Consider the following 23,449-nt stretch of genomic DNA (forward strand, 5'->3'; position numbering starts at 1 on the left):
TTTAAAATTGATGGTTGGTTTCATCAAGTCTGGATTGTGTAACACTTTCCAGAGCCAGAAGTGGAGTGAGCTGCATAGGAACCACAAGGACTGAGAATGGGGAAGGGGTCAATCTCCAAACACAGATCGTGGGCTGTTGTCAGAAGCAGGTAAACAGAGGTCAGGCGAGTTAACTACACTTACGATTTTATTGTGCTACATGTTATGGGCACTGATGAAATGTTACTACATGATACACAGTGGGAATGGAGAGAAAATCACACTCTTGTTTCAGCAAAAGGTATGGAATTCCTTTAAGGGTAACAGGTCTTTCACCAGGCTCAGATGTGCAGCCGCCTGCTGTGTGAGTTACCTACACCAGGGAGATGAGTGCCAGTGGGAAGGAACCAGCTTTACTCACGGCTTTTCCTGAAGACAGGGGGCTCACTCTATACAGCTCTACCTCGCCGGGCTCAGGGCCACAGGTGGCTTCTGGGAGAGGAAGGAGGTAGTGAGGTTGCAGGCGGGGTGGGTCTTCATCAGGGTCAGCGAGGATGTGGGACTTCTCCCGGACATCAGTCAGATGTTGACCTCCTGTCGCCTGTTACTAAGGGTGGATGTTACAAAGCCCACCTGCAGCGCCATGTGGTGGCCCATGGCTGTAATCCCAGCTACACGGGAGCCTGAGGCAGGAAGATCACAAGTTCAAGGCCAGCCTGGGCAACGTAAGGAGACCTTGTCTTGAAATAAAAAGTAAACCAGCCTGGGGATACAGCTCATGGGCGCAGCAGCTCAGTTCCATCCTTAGTAATGAAAAACAGGGGGGTCCTGTGAAAGTAAAGAAAGGATAAGTGTTAGCATCCGGTTAGGTGGGAGCGTCTCTTCAGTCAGAGGGACAGGAAGGAGCAGACGGCCAAAGGTGAAAGGTGGCTCCCAGGGAAGCCCTGCCGCAGCCCCGGTGTGGACCCCACATCCCATCCAGTGCATGCAGCACCGAGCCACGCCAGCCAGCTGTGATCCAGGCTGGTTTCCGGTGTGCTCCTTCCATACAGACCTCTCCCGTTCTGTTACCCTACAAGTGGCTGCAAGGCAGGGCTCTGGCTGGGTTCCCTGCACAATATTGGCATTAATACTTGACTTTGTTCAGTGATTCATCCACTGAAGGGCTCTATTTCCAGTAAGATTCAACACAGTCAAAAGCATTTGAGCTTTCGTTGGCTTCAAAACAGGAATTGTAACTGTTTTTGGCAAGTGTGAGCTCATTGTAAGTCATGCTCATTAGGAACGCGTTTTGAACAACATCCCACTGACCACTGACTGGACGATGAGTGTGATCTGCAAAATGGAGCAGCTGGAGACCCAATCCCAACAGTTCAGTTTTGATCATTTAGCAGATAGGCTCATGTATTTCCTTTTAGACAATTTTTCAGGAACATGGCAGGGACTTTTTTCCCTTTCAGTTGTAAGTAAGACATAAAACTATCAATTAGGATGTGGAGAAGTATTCATTTAAATATAAGGCACTGAACCTGAGGGTAAGGTTGTGTGTATGAGAGAGAGAGAGACAGAGAGTGACAGACAGACATAGAATAAAAAGGTCATCTGGGGAGCATGACATTTGAGTGATATAAGAAAGTGCCAAGGAGCAAAATCAGAGTCCCACAAAGGTGTAAGTTTTAGGAGAATAAAGAGATATAGGGCCAGGCATTTAGCTCAGTGGTGCTGCTGCCTGCCTCCCAAGCGCAAGGTCCCGAGTTCTATCCCTGGTATCAAAAAAAAAAAAAAGAAAGAAAAAGAAAAAAAAGAGATATGGTGGCTCTGGGCAAGAACAACAACAGGAATTAGTGTTACTGGTACCTGCTATGTATGTACCAAGCACTATGCAAGTGCTTTGCTGAGGAGAAGTATTCTCCTTCCTCAGAGGGCAGGCTTAACACGGGGGAGCGTTTTGTTTATTTTCTGAAGGGCCCTGGCTCGATAGATATTGTCAAATAATAACCCCCTGGATCAGCCCAAATGGAGCCGGTGGGATAAGGGGGCAGGGTTGGGGCCAACACAGAGACGCTTATTTTATTTCCTCAGCAGCTAAGGGACGAGGCTGGGGCTGCGGAAGTGCATTAAGGGATAGCAGATACCACCCGATTCTGTCCGGTTTCCAAAGATAATTTAGTCTTTCCATCAGAGTAGCCGTCGGAATGCAGCAGAGCGGCAGCAGCATCGTAAAATCCGCTTGGCGTGCGTGCTGCCTCTTCCCCTTGCTGAGCTCCTCCCGGCCGCCCTTCGCACACCTGTGCGGTCCAGGTCCAGCTCGCTCTGTGTCTTGGAGGCTGCAGTTGTCACCTCTCTGGCCGTAGCCTTGCTGGGCAGATCCTGCTTCCTGGCGTTGGATTCGCGTGGGGCTGTGTCCTGGGAGCGGCACAGGAGGCAGAGACCTGAGTGACCGAGTCCCACGTGTACCTGCCTGCCTTCCTAACTCAGTGCTGACCCCGCTGGCCCAGTGCCTTACCGGAAACCATCATGGAATTCTGTCTGGCCGGAACTTAACGGATGAGGAATTTTTCATTCCCGTGATAACCTCCTCACACCACACAACTTCTACCATGTTTTCTCAGCTAACAAAGTGTCTTTGTAATAAACTGTACTTTTTAAAGAAAAAAAAGTGCCTACATGGGTTGGGAAATGGGAGTAGCAGGGAAGGGGAGACACGTAGACAAGGGTATTTCATCACGTAAATATGCATTTGACAAAGCAAAAGCAATCCATGAAAAATAGAATCAGAAGATGCTATTGGTTACTTGCAGAAAACTGTATAGACTCTGGAAAGGTAAGGTTGCATTCATGATGCAACCAGGTAATGGGCTGATCCCACAATAACAAGCGTTCTTAATTTGTTAGCTATCAAGCCAGTAATAAACTATTTATAACAAGGAAACCTAGAGTGTTTGAAATTGCTGGCTCCGGAAGCAGACTGTGGGCTGTGGTGGTTTATACAGCACCGTAATATGAAAAGGGCTGCTAATATGCTTCCCTGCCAAGAGCTGGGTTACACAGGAGGCTGAGAATTACAGCTTCACTACTTACCCGCTGCATAAACGTGGGCAACTTTATAAAACTATCTTAGATTCTCTTTCTGTAAAATGGAGATAATGTCAGTAAGTACTTTATTGATATGTTGGGATCCTCACTGAGTTAATGCTAAAATATGGCCCCAACTCACTGTGGAACTCAGCATGTGCTGCCATCACTGCTATCACTGTGATGCCATTCATGGGAATCTCGAGCTTCCTTGGTGCTGAATCACTTTCCTTCCATCCTTGGGCCCTAAGCCTGGTGCTAGCTGAAGACAGATGGGCCTCTCGGTGCTCCCTGTCTTCATCAAGGCCAGTCCACTGGCCTGTACTCGGAGGGCCCGTGGCTGGGCCAGTGCTCCCGTCTCTGCTCCATCTTGTGTCTCTCCCTGGAAGAGGAGTCCTCTGTGTGTCCACACGCGAGGAAGGGGCCAGTGGATCTGTGCCGGTGCTGACTGAGCTCTGGCCTGATCCAGCTCTGCACTGTGCACTTGGGACTTTGCTAAGAGGAGGATGAGCCTACTGTTTAGGGGACGGTACCAAGACTAGGAGGAAATCCTCACTCTACGCTGCTGGCCTGCTGAAGGGAAGGTCCCTGGTGGTGGCATAGACCAGAGGGCCTGAAGCAGGGACTGCACGCAGTGTTGGCCGGTAGAGTGTTGAACTTTGTGATTAAATTTCAGTATGAAATCATCAGAAGATGCCATATAAAATCTGAAATTCTAGCTTTTAGCTGAGGAAGGGAGGGAGGGAGGGAGGGAGAGAAGTGGGGACAGGAGAGCAATACAGAATCTGACATCCTGCCTCAGCCTTCCAAGCATCTGGGACTACAAGTGCAGGACTTGTGGGTACCATTTATTGTTGCTGTGCTTTAATTTTATTTCTATGGAGAAAATTTAAACTTTTATGTGGTCCAAGTCATCATTTCTCTTATAGGTTGTGAATTTCTTATCTTTCTTGGAAAGGTCTTAGTTGTCTGTGTGGTTTGCAGGGGCTGCCCTATATAGGCACCTCTGACTGGGGCCTAAAACTAAAGCGTTCCATATCCTCACACAGTGGAGGTTGGGAATCCAAGAGTAAGAAGTCAGCAGGCAAAAACAAGAACCAAGCAGGCATGGTGGAGCATGCCTGGAATCCTAGCACTCTGGAGGCTGAGGCAGGAGGACCCAAGTTTGAGGTCAGCACTGGCTACGTAGAGATCTCAAAGCCAGTTTGCACTGCACAGTGAGACCCCTTCTCACCAAACCAAACCAATCAAAGCAAACAAAAGAACTAGAAAAGGTGTCAGCAGGGTTGGTTTCTCCTGTGGCCTCCACGGTTTTTGGCAATGACCTTCTTTCTTCCGGTGTTCTCACAGGGTCTTGCGTTTGTGTGTCTGATCCAGTTGTCATGAGCAACAAAGCTGTTAGTTCTCTACAAATCTGACCTTGGTATCTTTTTTCCCAGTTGCTTTTGACTCAGAACCGAGTTTCCAAATTCTCAAAACCTATGTGGCAAGGTTCTGAGAGAGCCTGCAGGTGACAGACGCACTGATGACGAAGGTGTCTTTGTTCCCTCGGGGAGGCTGAAGTTTAGTTAAAAGAACGACAGCTTTTTGTCAATAACGGTAACACAAGATGAATAATTACAGTAAGAGAAGCAAACTGTTATGCAAAAGTTCAAGGAGAGAGAAGTCGCTGGTGTTCAGAGGCGTCGGGGAAAGGCTGGTAGGGAAGAGGACGTTGAATGCCGTTACTGCGTATGGAACTGGGTGGAGGGGGGGTGTCAGGGAAGAGCAATGCCAAGGAGGGAGAAAAGCGTGGGTGGGGGTGTGGGTGGGAGCGGGTGCGAGGGACCTGTAGACAAGCAGCGAGCACAGTGAATACAGTTCCCCCTTAGCCATGGTTTCCATGGTTTCCTTTACCCTGAGTTAAGCACGGCCTGAAATTACAGCCTGTGATAGGAGGATATTTTGAGAGTGAGGTGGGCGGTGTCGGGAGAGATTTATTGTGGGAAACCGGCTGAGATGATGACGGTGGCCGAGAGCTCTGACAGGCCGAGGACCCAGAGAAGCTGGCCATGGAGTTCAGCGCCGTCCTAGGGTGGGAGCCCGGGAGCTGAGGATGAGCTGTCCCCACTCAGGCTGAGGCAGGAGGCCGCAGGGGCAGAGCCACCCTTCCTTCTCCCTTGTTTCTCCCAGGCCCTCGGCGGACTTGATGCTAAGATGGACGGACAAGGGGATGGGGCAGAGCAGACAGGATACTGAGCCCAAGGAAGCACAATGGGACGTTCCAGTAAGTCCAGTCACTTCCGGCTCCTATCCTTCAAGTGGTGGGGAGATATTTTTAATGTTTCCTTTTCTTTTTTTTTGAGACAGGGTTCACTATGTAGCCCACGCTGGCCTTAAAGTCACCATGTAGCCCATGCTGGCCTTGAACTGGCAGTGATCCTCTTGCTTCAGCCTCCTGAGTGCTGGGATGTCAGGCATGCACCACCACGCCTGGCTAATATTTCTGTTTTTAATCAACCACATCAGTTTTGTGATTTATTAATTCTATGACCCAGGGCATTTTACTTGACTTCTCTAAACCCGAGTTTCCTAATGAGTCCAAAAGAAAATGGAACAGACTTCTGGAAGTTAGGGACTACAGGACCGAACTGGCATGCCCGGGCTATGTGATGGTGCTAGAACAGGGTCCCTTTCACCGGCATCCCTCTTCGAGAGAGGAGGTCAAACACCGGCTCTGTCATTTACTATGATGACTGACCTCTCTGAACCTTGGTTTGCTCATGTTTCAAGTGAAAGTAATATGAGTACCTACTGCACAGGTATCATGAAGGTCCATGCAATGACTCATGTGTAGAGCCTCTTAGAGAGTGAGGTGAGTAGCTCCCACATGGAGTTGATGAGGAGATGCACTGCACTCTTCAATGCTAAATATACATCGTGGTGCAGGTTTACATTCAAGACGCAATCAGTGTGAGCTGTCACGACTCCCATGACTACTACTACTGCAGTTGTGCTAGGTGGACACTTGTTTGTCACTTTCCATTCATGATGGGCCCTTTAATGAATCTTCTCAGCAGCTATCTCTTGTAGAAAAGTAGATAGACAGAAGATAGATAGTAAAAAGTAGATAGACAGTTATAAATGTTCATGACTATAAACTGAAGATCTCTGAAGGGCAGTTTTTTTAAGAGTATCAGAAACTTGGGGTATTAGAGTCTAAAGTATATTCAGAATAATATGCAGAAAGGTAATACTTGAGAACAGATGAATGGATAAAGAAAATGTATTTATGCAAAATGGAGTACTACTCTACCAGGCAGAAGATACATTTGAGTCATTTGTAGGAAAATGGTTGCACCTTGAGGCAATCATGTTGAGTAAAATAAATCAGACATTTAAATTTAAATAGTGCATGGTTTCACTTTAGTGAAAAACCCAAAGCATAAATGTTTTAAACTGAAGAATACATGATAATAGAAACAGGAAGATAGACGTTTTGCAAATGGGAAGGGAACCATGAGATAAACGGGGCGGGGGGGGGGGCGGAGAGGAGGAGGAAGAGACATAAAAAGATTTAAGATGTGCTATGTACATGTACCCACTCCCCATAGAAAAATTGTTTGTTTGGTACCAGGGATCGAACTTGGGTCCTTGCCCTTGCAGAACAGGCGGCGGAACCACTGAGCTAAATCCCCAGCTCCCATAGAAAATGTTTTTATTTCTTATTTTTATTTTTGAGACAGGTTCTCGCTTTGTAGTGCAGGCTGGCCTTTAACTCCTGGCAATCTTCCTGCCTCAGCCTCTCACGTGCTGGGATTACAATCCCCATAGAAATGTGACATTATATACTGCAAACATGTACTAATTAAATTTTTTTTTAAACAGAAAAAGCTCAAGAAGAAAAGGCAGGGCCTGCCAGCTAGGTAATTTGGTGACCGCTGAACCCACAGCTTTAGAAAGAGAAGGGGGAGGAATCCACATTCCGAGGCGCTGGGGAATGCGTGGGCGGCGGGAACGTGGAAGCCATGATGGCTGACTACTTTCTAAAGATGTTTTCCGAAGAGAAGAAGAAAAAACAGGGCAACAGGGTGGTAGCTGAGAGGGTAGTGAGGTCAGCGAAGAAACTGTAAGGAGGGAGGATACTTTGAGAACTCAAACAGGGAGCAAACGAAAGCAGCACTAGGAGAGGCTCCTGCAGCAAAAGCTCCCGAAGGAAGCAGGAACAGGGCCTGGGCTGAGGCGCCTGGAGGCCGAGACTCCCATCCTCCTTGGGGCAGAGCAAGGCGGGCGGACTGGAATCACCACGACCTACGGAGACGAAGAAATCGCACGGAGTCCACCAGAATAGAAAGAACAGCCTGGATCCACCGGTGAATGAGACGGTGACTGCTAGCTGGATCCCAAAGGGCCCAAGCCTCCTGTATTTGAAAGGTGGTTGGACTGTGGGGTGCATGGCCCGCTTGCTGGTGGGAGGCGAGACCGGCCAGCACGCTGGGTCCCCGGGGCTGACCCTGACCCGCAGGGCTCCCTTCCAGGCCCTCGCTCCCCGCTTCCTGTCCGCCGTGCGCTGAGCAGCTGCCCTCCACCGGCCCCTCTGCCTGCCGTCCTGCCTGCGAGCCCTGGACTGACTGAAATGGGAGCCAAAACAAACCTCTCTTTCTTTAAATCGAAGAAACTAAGATGGTGATTTTTAAAGCTGAAAGGTTTCCAGGAGTGGGGTGGGAACTAAAGGAGAGGCCAGCCGCTATGAAAAGGTGAGAGTGGACCTTGGATGAAGAAAATAATTTCTGGACATCATGAAAGTTTAACTGAAATGAGACGCATTTAATTCCTACAGACCCAAAGGACCGGCTTTCCCTAGAAATGTTAAGTGTTCAGGGGAATATAACACAGATAACGTATTTTCCATTCTATTGAGCTTGAAAATGCTGAGCCGGAGGGAATGAGACATCAGAATGGCCATGGACGCTGTGTGGTGGTGCGTGGACAGCTAACGTGTGTCCGCGTATTACCTACATGAGGACAAACTGAGGAAAATGGCGGGGTGACCACCCGAATAGACCCCTCTGGGGTTCCAGACAAGGCCAGTGGTCACCAGGAAATGGATCATGAAGCCAGGGCCAGAATACAGCTTTTAGGAGTCCAGGTCTTGGAAGGAGAGCAACTCCGGTGAGGTGAAGTCCAGGGAGCCCAAGCCAGGCCGTGGCCTTGGGGTGGCAGGGTGGACTGGGCCCCACAAAGCCCAGAGTTCGGTGAGGGATGCTCTGTAGGAGCCTGATCCAGAGGTCTGGCTCCAGGGCCCCACCACCACCACGGGGTGACCCTCAGAAGCTACTGAATCTTTTCACAGCTGTTTTCTCAGCCATAAAACGGGGTCACAATAGTTCTTGCCTTTGAGAAATACGGTGAAGATTTAATAGGATAATACATGCAAAATGTTCTGCATCTGACACCTCAAAAAAGCTCAGAGTATGGCTTTTATTAATATTTAGCGTTATTTTCAGAATCTCCATTCATAATGCATTAGTGTTTATCCTGGGGAGAGTGACAGGGTCTAAGCTGGAGAGGACGCCTGTGGGTGTGGTGCGAAAGTCTATGGAGAAACTATCAAGTTTTAGAGGATAGTGGATGACTGTGTAAGGAAAGTTAGAAAACCTAATTAACAGTTGGCTGCAATAAACATTGAAGATCTAAAAGAAAAAGGAGAAAATGAACGAGGAGGAAGAGAGGGAGGAAGAAATCCTCCAGTAGAGCTGCTCCGAAGTTTATAGCCATTGGTTTGATGATAGTTTAAAAGACCCGGCTTCTTTCTGGCTGTTTCCTGTCCTCTTAGGCCACTTCCTGTCAGAGCCCAGCACTGTGCCTGAGGTTTCAGGCACCTTAAGGGATGAGTTTAGGGGATCATTAGTGGTTCTCTCTGGAATGTGAAGGGGCTGGCTCCTATTAACTTCAGGGTAGGGAACAAGAGCAGAGAAGTACTATCCCACTTAAAAAAAACCACAACTAATGCTGCAGTGAGCATCCTTAAAGATGGCTCATTTTGCCTGTGTGGAGAATTTGCTAGGATGAATGTGGAGAGGTAGGATTGCTGCCAAAGGCTGCACATTTTAACCGTGGTAGATCCAAATGGCATCACCAGTCTGTGTCTTACTAGTAACATGAAAATCAAGGACTTCCCTACCTCCTACCCCAAATTTGATATCAAACTTTTAATTATTTGCTAATCTGACAGATGAAAAACATATCTCAGTTGGGCATTTTCCCCATTACGAATGAGAATGAGGCTGAGTATCTTTTGAAATGTTTATGGGTCATTTCCTTTAAATTTTTATGAGTTCCCTGTTTACGACTTTTGCTTATTTTCCCACTGGATTGTTCGTATTTTCTTAATTTGTAAACGTTCTTGGTATAGACTCAGTACCAATCCCTTGATTTCTATGAGCAGCCCTTGTCTTTCTCGGTGAAAAGATGTCTATTGTGGGACAATGGCACAGAGCTTTTCGCCCTCTTGGCTTGTCGGGCTGTGGTACTGGAAGGATCTGGCTGTCGGATCTCCAGGGTCAACCCTGCCCAGTTAGTCACAGGAAGCCCAGTGCAGCAGGCCGTCTAAAGGAGACTCAAGTGCCCCAGTGGGTGCTGTCCCGTGAGTCTGATGCCATGGCTGGAATCCCCCATGTTAGTCAGCCCTCGGGGACTTTCTGGGAGCTTGAATTTTAACCCAGTGAAAGGTGTCATTAGACAGGATATTAGTCTACCGACACACTAGCAGTGATTATGTTCTTTGATTAAATGTTTGGCCTTTCTTTTCTATGAAAGAAGCTGGAGGGAATGAGTTGAACAGATTAAGTGAGGTATGTCTGAACCACACCACAAGGTCTTAGGCAGGGAGGAGGAAGTCTCAAGGCAAATTTTCTCTTTTTCAGGAAGGAAAAAAAAAAGGAATGCTATAAAAATAAATTTTGACTTTCTCACGCTTAATATAGAGTTTTTAAGTCCTCTAATATTTGGGCTACTTCATATCAGTTTCAATATGGGCTAGCTTTCCAATGACATTAGATGCTGTTTTAGTTATTTCCTTATTAGAGCAACCTTAAATAACCCGTTTTACGTCTCTGATTCAGTAGACCCTTTTGAAACTTCCTCAGAGTCCCGTGATAGTCCTTTGAGATTTAAAATGAAGGGATTACGAAGAAAGTGGCATAAAAAGCTTGTCCTTGGCCTGGGGTTGCAGGTTGTGGGTAAGTAGTAGATGGCTTGCCTATCATATGCAAGGCCCTGTGTTCGATTCCCAAGAATCTCCTCCCTCCAAGAAAACCCCACAAGACAGAAAAAAGAAAAAAAAAGAAAAAAAAATCCCCACCAAAACCAAAATAAAACACAACAACTCACAAAGCACATTTTACATCGTAAGGATTTATTCTATCTTTGCGTGTGGTTGTTGTCTCCGAGGGAAAAATGCTTGAAGAAAGCAGATGTGGGTGAGTCACATTGTAACCCTTACAGTTTGAAACAGTTTTTGTTTGTATATGGCCTTGTTACTTGGAAGGTGGCTGGCTGATGTCTGCAACAATACACTGAATGATGGATTTTTAGGGGTTGTGAATACCAAAGAAGTCGGATCAGAGAATCTCCAAGAACGATTCTAACTCTCGTACTCCACACTTCTTTTTGAGACAGAGTCTCGTTATGAGACAGGCGAGCCAGGACCCCATGATCTTACTGGGGGTGGGGGACAGGCATGCGCTCCAGGCCCGGCTGCTGCGCCTCTTTCGGATGAGCTGTCTGGCCGCTTTGCCTGGTCTGGGTTGGGCAGCATCAGCCGCAGACCCCGGGCCTCCTCTGCTGGTTCTTCAAGCCACTGTCCGCCATCTGCAGTGAAGGAATTCTGGAGAAGCGAAAATTCTCGCAGTCTGAGAATGGGGCAGTAGCATTTGCTACTTAATAAATATTTACGGGTTGAGTACAGAGTGTCCGACTGAGCACAGGGACCAGGCCCATCGCATCCCCTCAGCGAGATCAAGGCGATGAGAAGGGTCGGGAGGCTTCCCTGTAGGAAGGACGGACGGAAGGCCTGCCTGGGGACAGACGCGTTTCTCAGGAGGAGTCAGAGCCGGAGCTGGGAACTGGGCGAGAAATGGGGCTCACAAGGTGAAGGAGTGGGGCGCTGGCTGTGGTGGGGATGGCAGGACGAACCCCGAGCCCTCGCGGGGCGCACAGGGCTTCCGGATGCATCCCCGAGTCCTCCCCAGGATTTCTTGCTACTCTCCTTTTTCTCTAGCAGACGACAAACATGCCGGCCAGGGAGGGATCAAACTCACACGACCATAGCCCTGAGTCAGCCACACACGAGCTGACGCTGACGGCGGTCTCCCAATCTCACTCCTGCTGGAGCTGTCTCTGCCGTCCGTGCCATTTTCCTCTCTGCTTCTGCTGAGCTGTCATTGAGAGAACTCAAGTACTTCTGCGCCTAAGGAGCACGGAACAAGCTATGCAGCAAGCCGGGAGCCGGACCTGTAATCCCAGCTGCTCAGGAGGCTGAGGCAGCGGGACTGCAATTGTGAGACCAGCTTGGACCACGCGATGTCATCCTGTCTCACAATAAAATAAAAAGAGCTGGGGAAATAGCTCAGTGGTGCAGCACTTGCCTGGCATGCATGAGGTCCTAGGTTCAATTCTCAGTATGCCAAAAGAAAAAAAGAGAAAAAGATAAAAGGGAACAATGAGATTTTGTAAGGATAGGCTCGGGGTTACTTGAGAAAAAAACTGAAAACACCTAAACAGAAAAAGGAGGGGGGAGTCAAGCCTGGTGGCAAACACTTGTAATCCCAGCACGCAGTAGGCTGAGGCAGGAGGATCAGGAGTTGAAGGACAGTCTGGATTACTTAGCAAGACCTTGACTCAAAAAAAGCGCCAAAAGGGCCGGGGATTTAGCTCAGTGGTTTCACCACCTGCTGCGCAAGCACAAGGACCCAAGTTCGATCCCTGTTACAAAAAAAAAAAGCCCCAAAAAAGCCAAACAAAAGGATGGGGTATGCGATTGTTTCGGTCCTGAGGGCATGGTGTCTAAGAGGAAAACTAGATAACAATGCATTCGTGTTAATTGACTTAATCATGATGTTTCATATGTATTGAGGGCATGTTATATCAAGAACTGTTCCTCCCACTTTACATATTATTGTAATCCTCACAGCAACACTATTACGCTCACTCTACAACTTAGAAAACACGGGGACAGACCCGAGAATGTAGATCTGGTTGTAGAAATGGGGTGCGAGTGGATCACAGGCAGGCTGGCTAGAGAGGCTGTGTCCCTAAGCATTGGGCTCTTGTTTCTTGGTGAGACCCTGTTTCGAAATGTATTATTTTTCTTTTCTAAACAGTGAGTACGTTTGCGACACACAAGGGATCCATCCATCGTGGGGAGCCGCCTGGGTAAGGCATCTTAGTTCTTGCATTTCCCCTTTCCTTCTCTCCTTCCAGCCCAGGGCTTCCCTGCTCATTTTCGACTGGTAAGACCTTGCTACCTCCTAAAACTGTTCTCTCCCTCCTTCTCTGCAGAAGCTCAAGGAGATGCTAGGAAAGAAAGGCCGGCACAGCAAACACGACAGACTTTTCATGGACAACAAAATGCAAATGAGGATATGGAAGAGATTTTGTGGCTCATGAGTGTGGAACTGAAGCTCTGCAGCGTGAGACACCAGAACTGAGCTACACGCCAGACACCAGAGCCTGAGCCCGGTGTTGAGAACAGTGCCAGGCAGCTGAGCAGCAGGGAGGAGTCATCCTGCACAAGCAATAAGGACTGCAGAAGGGAGATGGCGTCCTCAACAGAGTGGCAGCGTTTTCTCTTATTTGCATCAAGCATTTGTCATTTTCTTGGCACAGGTTTCTCCTTTCATCCGTGAGCTGTGTGAGAGATTACGTTTCAAGTCGGCCTCTTTCATATTTGGGTTCAAATCCAGTTCTGCCATGTCCTTTTGGATAAAGGGCTTCCCTCGCAGTCAGAAGTTTCCTCCACACTGACTGATACCTGAGGAGCAGGGGTCACTCATCACAGCTCCCTGGACTGTGCCTCTGCATACAGCGCTCACTCTCTGAAGCTTTCCTGCTCTACCTGCGTCGGACAGGAGGCCGAGTGCCTGGGTCAGGGAGGGAGGTCAGAGACAGGTGCAGCAGGCAGACAGGTCTCCTCTGACTGCTGTTCTCTGCCTGTGGGGACCAAGGCTGTGCTCCTTTTACAGACGGGACCTGAAGCACAGAGAAGACTATCAGATTGTTCAAGGCCACGCAGCTGCGGAGTGGCAGAAGCAGGATTTTATCCTGGGCCGTTTGGCTTCAGAGTCTGGGCTCCGGCCCTCCTTCACCGCTGTGAGTCTCCTCCCATGGCTAAGGAAAAACAATCACATTGCTATTCCTTTTCTTTTTTACACAGGGTCTTGCTATGTAGTTCAGGCTGGCCTTGAACTCGCGATCAGCCAAGGGTGGCCTGGAACTCACTGCAACCCTCCTGCCTCAGCCCCCTTGTGCTGAGTGAGCGAACACAGATGGAGCTGGAGGAGGCCCAGCCAGCTGCCTGCCTCTGTGCAGCCTGCCTCCATCTTGGGGGTACGTCAGGGCCCCCCTGGAACGAGGGTCTCAAATCTCCTACCAGACAAGGTCGGTCAGAGAATTTATGACCAGCACTAACGGAAAGGTGGGGGAAGATTAGAGTAACATTTCCAGATGTCATGTTTGCCGCTGGGCAAGAAGATGTCCTCATCTCTATGGCCCAATCTGGGGACGAGGGGTTCTGGTTTCTGTGGCAGCTTTGGGGGAGAAAAGGGAGCAGGAGAAAGGTAGGTCAGAGACACCTGGTGACACTTCCAGCGTCTCTTGGTTCCGAGCACTCAGGATGGCCCGCGCCACACTTTGAGGTGTCACTTCCTGAGACCTAATGCTTGTTTTTAATTTTGTTGAGAAAGAATCAGAAGAAAATGTCCGTGTGTCACCACCACCACCACCATATTAACAGACCTGCTTGTCGGGTCCCAAATTCACTGCCGAACCTTTGGGCACCAAAAAATGTCACATCTAAATCCAACAGTCTCTCATGCTTGGGACCCCGCAATCCTGTCCCTTCCCCTGCTCTAGGACTCGTTCTCTTTATCCTCTCTTACAGCATCAGCTTCCAGCCCCGTGCTAAGTTACTCCCTCTTCCTGTAACATCTCCAATCATAAAAAGATTCCTGGTTTCCAGTCCAACATGTAAGGAGCTTGGAAGTTGTCACTCGATTCTAACAGGTAAAAAAAGCTGAACAAACTGACCCTTGTGAGCCCTGTGACCCCTGTGTCCTGGGGTCACAGGACAGTCTGATGCCCCTACACTGGAGAGACAGTCAAGAAAATAACGGAGGAGCACAAGTTACCAGAGCAGGACCTTCGAGGAACCAGCACCCCGGGAATCTCAGCACCCAACCAGGGCTGCTGGGGGCTCAGGGCCGGCGAGTCTGACAGTAGAAACTCCCAGGGGACCCAGTGCAGAGGGAGCCCCATGCCTTTGGAAGTTTTACCTCCAGGAGCCCAGGCTGCTTCTCATAGTGCATAATGGAGAAAAATGTCCTCATGTTTCCGGCAGGGGAGGAAAAGGATTTTGAAGAATGACAGGAGATTCTGCTCTTCACATTGTGATTTTTAAGTACTTTACCAGCGCATAAACGGCTGGCGTCATATCAGAGGACAACTGATCTGTTAGAAGATAACAACCGACACTACCTCTGTCTATCCTCTCCCACCTGTGGGGGGCAGTGAGACGCACTACTGAAACCTACAGCCCAGAGAGAGAGGCTTCCGGAAAGGCTGAGACCCGATTGGAGGACTGTGGGACACGCCCCCTTGCCCACCCAATCACATGAGGTCTTGAAAGGCTACTTTGCTTAAATTCCTTTCACCTAGGACAAACTGTCCAGCTCTCAGGAAAAATAAATCACAAAACATATGAAAAGGCCAAAACAAAACCAAAACTGAAGAGACAAAACAAGCATCAGAACCAGACCCAGATGTGGCGGGGATGCTGGAATTACCAGACCGGGAATTTAAATAATATGATTAATATGTAAGGGATTTTGGATAAAGTGGCTAGCATATAAGGACAAATGACAATATAAGCAGAGATAGAATTAATTTTTAAAATTCTAGAAGTCAAAAACACTGCAGTAGGAAAGTTAAAATAACGTATTTTTCTTATTCTTAATTGATCCAGTAGATAATTTGTCCAGACTGGTAATAGTTTGAATCTATTGAACCTTGAATGCATACAGTGTACACTATATACACACGTGCTTATGACAGAACTGATACAAAGGCTTGGGAGCAACTAGGAGTATACTGTTACTACGAGGTATTCTCAGCACCTGTGAAGTGGGACAGTGTCATCTGAAAGTGGACTTGGACTAGGTGTCAGTATATACTGCAGACTCTAGCACAAAAGAGCAAAACCAAAAACAAATACACTACTAAGAAAAAAGAGGAAATGTAATCACAGTCTGGCCCAATAAAACGAGAACAGGCCTCAAGGGGCCAGTGGTGGATGGCACTTGCATTACAGCAGGGGAGACTTTATTGTCATATCAGAAGAAAACAACTTGGAAAGCAATGTGAGTGAAAAATGTTATTGTCAACCAGTATATTTTATTCTATTTATAGATTTTTTTGGAGCCGAGGTCTCACTCTGCAGTCCAGCCTCCCTTGAACTCACTCTGTAGCCCAGGCTGGCCTTGAACACACAGTGATGCTCCTGCCTCAGCCTCCCAAGGGCTGGGATCACACCTGTGCATCACCACACCCAGCTCAACTGGTATATTTTAACCCTAACTGATTATTATTATCGATAGTGTAACTGTATGATGATTAGTATTAAGTCATGTGAGTAAAAGATGCAGAGGTGTATAGCTTCCTCTTTTCTTTTGGGAATGTTATTGTGTTGTACATCGTGGAGAGAGCAGAGAAGGGGGAGGGAGCCGACAATTAAGCAGTCTCTGCTGAGTGCTTCACATACATTTTCTTCTTCAAGACTCAGCAGCCCTGGGTGTATCTTTTTCTCCCTGCTTGACAGACGAGGAGGGTCAGGAGGTGAAGATCTCCGCCTGGCTATTAAGGGGAGGAGTCAGAATCCATAACCAGGCTGCTCCTCCAGGCCCTCTCTTCTGCTGTCTTCAGTGTGCTGGGTCTGGTCTATAAATCTTTCTTCAATAAGCAAGTCTGTTTACTGAGTCGACGAGTGAAGCCACAAACCATGTGGAGAAAAAATGTGCTCTTTTCTGTCTGCAAATGTCAAGGGTGATAATATGGAATTGTATTCCTACCATCCATCTTGGAATCCTGTAACTGGGGCTTTTGTAAAAGTAGGAGGAAGTGAAGAAATTTTCCACCAGGACTTCTACTGCAGATAAAATGTTACTGAGCAGTCATTGTAGCCCACCCTTTCCCTCAACCCAGTGTATAATGGAGGATATGAGTCAACTAGAAAAATGTATCAGCTCATCTATTCTTGCCACATGTAATGAAATTTAGTATCAAAAATAAGGGGATGCTGGGCATAGTGGTAAACCCAGCACTCAGGAGGCTGAGGCAGGAGGATCACAGTGAGTTCAAGGCCAGGCAGGGTTACACAGTGAGTTCAAGGCCAGCCTGAAGTACTATATCCTAAGATCCTGTCTCAAAAGCAAGCAAGCAAACAAACAAACAGCAACAACAACAAAAAGGGCTTTAAGGGTCTCCCTAAACTTGCTTTTAATGGACTAATGAATTTGAAATAATGTAAAAAAAAATTGTGATGGTTCACTTTTGCATTGTGGTTTAAAGCATATCACTTGAGAAACATTTCAAACAAAGTATTTGTTTCAGGAGAGATTAATCTTAAAATTGCAAAAAAATAATGAATGAATGAATTCATTCAAGGGAGCACAATGTATTAAGTGCCTGTTTGTGCTTTGAACTCTGCTGGATACTATGCACAAAGACAGCACGGTGTACTCCACACTGGCTCACAGCCTTTAGAAGTCCTTGAGGGCCCCTTCTTTTGTGAGCTCCCAGGCAATGCAGAGCTACTTGGGGTGAGCTACATCTTGGGCAAAGAAGTGATTGAAAAGTTGGCAACCTCAACTCCTCCATGGAGCCAGGAGAACTGAAATAAGAGCAGGGTATTTTCTCAATTCTTTGCATAGCCATTTTAATCCATCATTATCTTCTAAATTAATGTCTTGCATATTATTTTTTAAATCTGTGCCAAAATAATATTCCCATTGCTTAGCGATACTTAGAAATGGATATGATTTTTTCCCAGTAATTCTTCTGAATCCATGTGTTTTAAGAAGTCAGCATTCCGGCTGTTTGCTGGAACAGATGCATTCAAGGTTTATTGTTGACCTTCTAGCTCCTTTAGTTTGGGACCCACATTTGCCTTTTAGATTTGGTGTTTAATTCATTTGTTGCTGGAAATACCCTCAGCTTTATTCAACATTTTGTGCTGTGCCAAGACCACATTTTGGTCTGTACACACTTCGTGGCCTTTATTTTTAAAAAAAGTTTTTCTGCTCCCTCAATAATTTCCAGCGGTATTCAATTTTGGTGGGATTCTGGAGTCTTACGCTTCCATTTTATAGTGTGAGAGCAGACAGATTCCAGGCAAAGGTTTACCCCAGTCCAAATCAACCACACCTTTCCATATGCAGTGTCTGCGTGTGGATGAGACAAACTTGGCAGAGAGGGTGACCACACAGCTGCTGGGCACAGGGTGACACACTGGCCACAAATCTTCACCTGTGAGGTCAGCAGGGCCCTTCTGCCTGCACTGCCGCACCCTAAACCACTCTGGGCCCCCGAATCCCCAGATTCAGGGCCCTTATCAGTGTGGGCAGCCGGCCCTCGCTCCAGGGTTTGTCTGTGTTTTGTGACAGGACATGAGGCACTTTCCAGGGACCCGAGAAGCAGAGAGGCATGACTACCAGGAAACGTTACTCTTCCCTGTAGGGGACACACCGCCTTTGTCAGTCTATGGTCTGCACACTTGGGGCAGCACAGGTGGGGGGACTTCCTCTTCCCGTAGGGCTCCACATTTATACTAAAATAAACGCCATGTTTACGGTGACATTTTCCATGTTAATGGGAGATGTTATGCTCTCATATGTCGTATTTGCTATTTCTCAGAAAGAAAAACCTACAGTAATAATTCAAACACCTAAACAGTTAGTAGGAATTAGCTTCAAATTAAGCTAAACTCTGAAAATAAGTTGTTTCCATTTTCATGTTGAATATGTAAAAGCAATCAAGAATAAAATTAATACTGGACATGTACAGCTTATTTCTTTGTTTTAAAAATTTCCGTTGTGTTAAGTGAACTAAACTGTATTGTTTATTTTTTTGGCATTATCTAAATCACCAGATGTAAGAGAGTTTGGTCAATGTGATTAATCTTACCTAACTTACTTTCTATGTACGGGCTACTTCTATCAAGTTACAAACATGTTAGAATGGAATGTTATTAATAACAATTATGTTTGAAAGTTATTGCTGGGGAATTCATAAAAGTGGGCAGGTGGGATGTGTTAGGGCAAAAGCACCCTGAGGGAATCAAGTCTGGCCTTTTTATGGCACAGCATGGTCAGGAGATTTAGCTTAGTTATTGCTTGGGCTTCAGCTTGACTGCTGGAGGTTACATTTCTACAGCACCAGGAACTCAGGAGGCTGGGACTTCTCAGCCACTGGGTCACTTTAGGACAAAGGCGCCGACTTGCGCTTCAGCGCATGAGCTGCTTCTTGAACAACCTAAGGAACGAGCCCTAGGAAGACTCGTCATTCTGGGCACGACCTCCCTCAGCACCTAGCTCTCACTTGCCAGCCTTATGTAAAGACCGCAAGTACAGGATTCGCTTGCTCTTAAGTCTTAGGCGATCATTTTGGAAAGAACCCTAAACCCTGAACATTCCTTTAACTGTAGCAATACCGACTGTGAAATTGTGCTTCTGAATTTTAGGATGCCGAATCTTACGTTTCCTTATGCTTAGAGAATTTTCATCCATGAGACCAGAACTCTCTGATCTCTCCTACCTTCAGGTCCAAGTGGACCGGCCTAGCTTACTGGCCTTCAGATGAGCCTGGCTCACAGACCTCTGTGCATCTGCTGATGCTGCTCCAACCCAACCCGCACTTGCGCACGTGGCCGACTTGGACTTGCACTTCCAGTTTTAAAGGATTGGCATCTGCAGGTGTTGTCGCGACCCACTTTGTTTGCTTAGTTGATTCTTTCACATGCTGTCCCGGATCACAGGCCATCTCTGTCACATTGCAAAGCTGTAATAAACCCTCCATTTCTTTGCAATGAAAACCACCCATTTATTTTTCTATCTGGGGCTCCCCAGAGACAGGATTCTTTGTAAACTTGTTAACTCAAAAGCCAGCGGAGCAGCTGAACAAGTGTTCGTTGAATAAATTAAAGAAATAAGTTGAGATGCTTAACAAAGAGGGAACGAGGTGGGTGGTACACATCCAAATTCCTATCATGTTGGGTTTTTTGTGGTACTAGAGACTGAACCCAGGGTCTCCACACTGAGCTACATTCTTAGCCTCTTTTTGTTTTTTGAGTCAAATTCTTGCTAAGTTGCCCAGGCTGGCTTTGAACCTGTGACCCTCCTGCCTCAGCCTCCTGAGCTTCTGGGATTGCATGCCATGTGCTACCATGCCTGGCTATCCCAGCACTCTGGGAGACCGAGGAAGGAAGATTGCAAGTTTGAGTACAGACAGGGCACTTTAGTGACTTAGTCACAAAAAAGAAAAACATTAAAGAAGGGCTGGGGATGTTGCTCAGTACAAAGACCCTAGGCTCAATGCTCAGGACCACAAACTGAAAACTGGGGATTTGTGTATTCTTCTCGTGTTTGATGGAATGAACTAGAACAGCTGCAAAGTAGACACAGCACTCGAGTGGCCAGATTCTATACTGATCCCTGCTCCTAACTTCAAGTGAATGATACCAACTTGGAGTACCAACATGCTCTCCATGTGAAGCGGGCGGGTCAGCATCACACAGCTGATACTAGGACTAAGGACACGACAGTTAGTGGGGTCATTTTGATCATTTACGAGGTCTAAAGGTTAAAGTTGTAAGAACTGCTGTGAGGCTGCCTCGCTGAGAAGCATGGATAGATCCAGTGACATGACACACGGATGAAGTGGCCAGCGTGTTTGCTTTAGGATTTCACTGGTATTGCACAATCCTTTTGGTTACGGAGTTCAGTATTCATTTTGAATGGATCTGTTGTGCCCCGGTCCAATTAACACAGCTTGCAGATCTGCCATCCTGAAGTGAGCAGGTGAATAGCCATATATTCTTCTAATTAAATCACAGTAATGTCGACTTTTATATCGGCAAAAACAATAGCTTTACAGTACACTAGGTAGAGTGAGAAATAGAGCTACCAATAAATAAGGCTCTTAGCCAAGCTTGTAAGACTGACTGGGATTGGAATTCTGTTCTGAAATGTATGTGACCTTGGGTTATTTTCCCAACCTTTCCAACCTCATGTACCTTTTCTGTGTTGGTCAGCTTTCTAGTGCTGTGATAAACAACTTCAAGGGAGGGAAGGTTTATTCTGGCTCACATTTCAGTCCTTGGTTCCTTGGCCCTGTGGCAAGGCAGAGAATCCTGTGGGGAGGGCTTGGGAGAGTGAAGGTGCTCACCTCACAGGGGATAGGAAGCAGACCAAGGGGAGGAAGGTAGGGCTGGGCTTCCCCCATCCCTTCCAAGGGCATGCGCCAGTGACCCAGCCCTCCTCTGTGAGGACCCAGCTCTTCTTAACAGGGAAACATCTGCGGGGCAGCAGAACTCAGATTACAGGGTTGTCATGGAGACCACGTAGCCAGCATGATGCTGGGACACAGGAAGTGTTCAAGAGATGCAAAGTGGCATACGCCATCGTCAGGACACCGCGTCTACGTGGAGCTGTCATCTTCCCCAGCTCCTCAGGCAGATCAGCGATGACTTGAAGCCCAAAACCCAGAACTTCTCTCTGTATTATCAGTTCATTCAGAGCCACATGGGGTACGGCCAAGCTGCTTCATTCATGTTCACAGGAGAGCCTGGGACTATTTCATTTCCAGAAATGATCACCTACCCAAGAAAAGCCAGGTGCAGCAGAACAGTACACGGAACCGATAAACACATATCAAAGAGCATTTTGAATTTAGACTGAGAATTCATTAAAACCTTTTCCATTTTATAAGCAAAATACTATTCTTTGTCTTTGTAATGGTCATATGGAAGCACATCAAATGCAAAAGTTTGTCTATCTGCCCAGGAAGTTGAAATTAGCAGAAGTGCCAGGACTCTTCTCCTGCTTGCCTTTTTCTGAAACTCTGATGCTTCAGGAAATACCAATAAGATTCATCATCTACTACAGTTTAACTAGAAGCTGTGACTTTGTAATTTTCCCTCCTTCAACTCGGTTCTTGGAGAAAAAATAATTTTAAAGTAGACTACATATTTCTCCATCTATCTTGAATCAAATGATACAGTCCACTCATGTTGAATTAAATTTATGGAGGAAAAAAATAGCAGGGTTATGAAAGTTTTTAAGCAATTTCAATACATTCCAAATGTTAAGCTACTGTTGAAAAGAAACAGTGCAGCAGCTCAGCTCCCAACTCTCTGGAAAGTAGACAATGTGTTTTTAATACCTGCCTGGAAGAGAACCAGTTAAGAATTTAGATCTTGGGCTGGGGATTTAGCTCAGTGGTTCCAGTGCCTACCTCGAAAGTGGAAGGTCCCGAGTTTGATCCCTGGTACCAAAAAAAAAAAAAAAATCAGATCCTTTGCCAATATCATGCAATGAATTCAGGCAATTGTGAGACTCTGCAAGATGCACAATTTATTACTCATCAACCCACACAATTTTTCCAGGTTGGCACTGGGCTTTACCAATACAGACTGACAATTTTTAATATAGTCACCGTGAGAAACTTGTAACAAGCCCTGGACAGTCAATAAACAACTCTGGCTAGAATCTTGCCAGACCTGATGTTTAATAGCATTAATGGTGTTATTTGCTAGCAGTCTTTGTAGAAGCTGAGCTGCTTCTCCTTTCCCATCTAGCTGATTATACAGCTAGATGATTACATCAGGGACGTGTTCAGAGATAGAGGTAAAATAAAATAGAGTGTATGTTCCTTGAATTTCTACAGCCTCGTTCTGAAAGTTTAGATCTTCAACTAGAGGTTATTATTACTTCAAAGTATTCTTTCCTTATACAATGGTGGTCCTTTAGATTGCAATGGAGCTGAGAATTCCTATCACGAGTGTCGTCATAGCTGTGATAGGGTTATAAAACAAGGCATCATGTGTTCATAGCAATGCTGGTATAAAACCTACTGAGCTGATGGTCGCATACAAATGTAGCACAGGGCCGGGATTTAGCTCAGCAGTTTCGCCGCCTGCTGGGCAAGCACAAGGACCTGAGTTCGATCCCCAGTTCCAAAAAAAAAAAAAAAAAAGTAGCCCAATTATACACGGTACACAGTACTTACGAGAGAATAAGAAACTACCTTACTGATTTAGGTGCTTACTAATTTTCAGTTTTTTAAAAGCATACTGTTTACTTACAAGGATTACTATGAAACAATACATTGCAGCAGCCTCATGAATTTGTGTTTACATGAAAATGACACAGTGAGCAAGCAACTCCACCAAACAGGCTTGTGTAATCACAGTGATTTCTCCACAATGGTGAAATTGCCCTTGGTGCATTTCTCAGAATGCATCCCTGCCATTAGGCAACACACGACCATGTTTCTTTTTTGGAGGTAACCCATGAGTAGCTTAGCTTCTATAAAACTCTATGAGGTTTTCTATACTGCATATTTGCTGTAACTTTACATAAAAATACTTGGAGAGAGAAAGCAGCAATTTGAGGGAATCTCTTGTTTTATAGAATAAAATACTGATTTATCTTTCCAACAGTGGATTCAAAGGAAATGTGTGAGATGTCTTTCGGCAACCCAGCAGACCTCTATTAAGTTTCTTTAAAAGTCCTCCACCTTTGGCAGTGGGATTGAACCCAGGACCCAGTGCATGCTAAACACATGTCATTCTTAGCAAGCCACACCTACACCCTTCCCTCAAGAACCTGACATTTATATCACCCGAGTCGTTTTCATGAGATTTTACCAGTTCATACTGCATGCATATAGAAATAATTTTTACCCAAATGCTTAAAATATCATTCATGTTGACCATTAAATGAGAATCTTGTTTTTTTTTTTCGGTACCGGGGATCGAAATTGGGTCCTTGTGCTTGCACAGCAGGTGGCGGAACCACTGAGCTAAATCCTCATCTTAAATAAGAATCTTAAAAGGAAAATCAGATTATTCTTTTTAGGCTCACAG

The 23,449-nt window shown here is 46.4% G+C and overlaps 1 long non-coding RNA gene across 1 annotated transcript; it reads left to right on the top strand.

The window, feature by feature from the left end:
* The first annotated feature begins 5,054 nt into the window (after positions 1-5,054).
* Positions 5,055-15,505, top strand: LOC110347181 (uncharacterized). Its single transcript, XR_002391624.2, has 3 exons — positions 5,055-5,320; positions 12,417-12,468; positions 12,595-15,505. It is a non-coding gene; the product is annotated as an uncharacterized LOC110347181 (long non-coding RNA).
* The last annotated feature ends 7,944 nt before the right edge of the window (positions 15,506-23,449 follow it).

Source organism: Heterocephalus glaber, unplaced genomic scaffold, assembly GCF_053883595.1.
Source record: "Heterocephalus glaber isolate CG9 unplaced genomic scaffold, H.glaber_assembly_v1.0 deba00001058, whole genome shotgun sequence".
NCBI classification, from domain to species: Eukaryota; Metazoa; Chordata; class Mammalia; order Rodentia; family Bathyergidae; genus Heterocephalus; species Heterocephalus glaber.